Raw genomic sequence first — 1,417 nt, forward strand, 5'->3', positions numbered from 1 at the left:
ACTGTACTTTGTAGGGATGTAACGGTTCACTCAATTCACGATACGATTCGATTCGATTCACGATTTTTTTTTTTTTGCAAAATGAGATTTAAGACAAATTATAAATTACATGTGTCCTTTTATTATTGCTTGGACAAAATGCTGCACATTTCTTTGTGAAATTGAAATATAACACTATAATAATATACTAATATAGCACTTGCATATTATTGCTCTTTTGTTGGTTTTGATTGCTTCTATTGTCCTCATTTGTAAGTCGCTTTGGATAAAAGTGTCTGCTAAATAACACATTTTAAATTTAATGTAAATGTAAATAACAAAACTAAATTGAAATTTTAAAACAAGCCCCAAATCAAATAAATAAGTAACACAAATAAAAGAAATCTCTTCATATAAACAAAATACGGCTTTGTCTGTGCTCTTTCCATTTAAAATTAGAGGCAACCACTGCATTTTAATCATGATCCAAACAAAGATGCTGCATACATGCAACATGAGCAGTTTTTAATCTAAATTAGATTGTATAATTTCGAAATTTGAAGCAAAAACAGAATGGTTTGACTTCAGTTTTGTGAAACTATACATAAAAAATATCTGCATGAAAGCTGAGCTGAATGAGACGCAGATTCACTCTCTGCCAGCAGGTGGCGCTTAAAACATTTCCTTGCTTTCCGCTGTAAACAAAGGACCGCTGCACATATGAACTTTAATATGCATTATACAGAGGCAAGAGGAAACGGAAATAATACCATCTAAACTTTTCTAAAGACCGTAAGTTCCCCTCAGACATTGGATTCTTATAAACTCCTACCCCTAAATGAATCGCGATTGGTTTAGCATCTCAACCAATTTGAATCGTCACATATTTGAATCGATTTCCAACCGGCTCGCGGTTAATCGTTACATCCCTAACAGACACTATATTGGAAGAGAGCTGAACTGAATGATGACATCACTGAATCATCAATGAACTGACTTTAACTGAAAAATTGACTGTTTGGTATTGTCCTCTTGCATTAATAACAAACTATTTTCCTGTTTGACACTGTAAAGCTGCTTTGACACAATCTGTATTGTATAAAGCGCTATATAAATAAAGGTGACTTGACTTGACTCCGGGCCAGAGACTCAGAACATGGTCAAGTTTGTCTCTCAAGGATGGAGTCTCAAGATGTGCCACATCTGTTGTTGTCTCACTGGACAAAGATTCTGAACATAGGGTGTCTCTTTCTTCACAGGCTGGAGGCTCAGAACATGGTTGCATCTGTTGCTGCCTCAAAAGATGGAGACGCAGGTCACCTTGGTGTTTCTGTTAGTGTTTCACCTTCACAGGCTGGAGACTCAGAGCATTGTTGATCAGTCTCTGTCTCTCCCTTTAAAAGACTGAGACTCAGAAAGTTGGTGATCTACTCCTCCA

The sequence above is a fragment of the Sinocyclocheilus rhinocerous genome, unplaced genomic scaffold, assembly GCF_001515625.1.
Source record: "Sinocyclocheilus rhinocerous isolate Xijiao unplaced genomic scaffold, SAMN03320098_v1.1 scaffold721, whole genome shotgun sequence".
NCBI lineage: Eukaryota > Metazoa > Chordata > Actinopteri > Cypriniformes > Cyprinidae > Sinocyclocheilus > Sinocyclocheilus rhinocerous.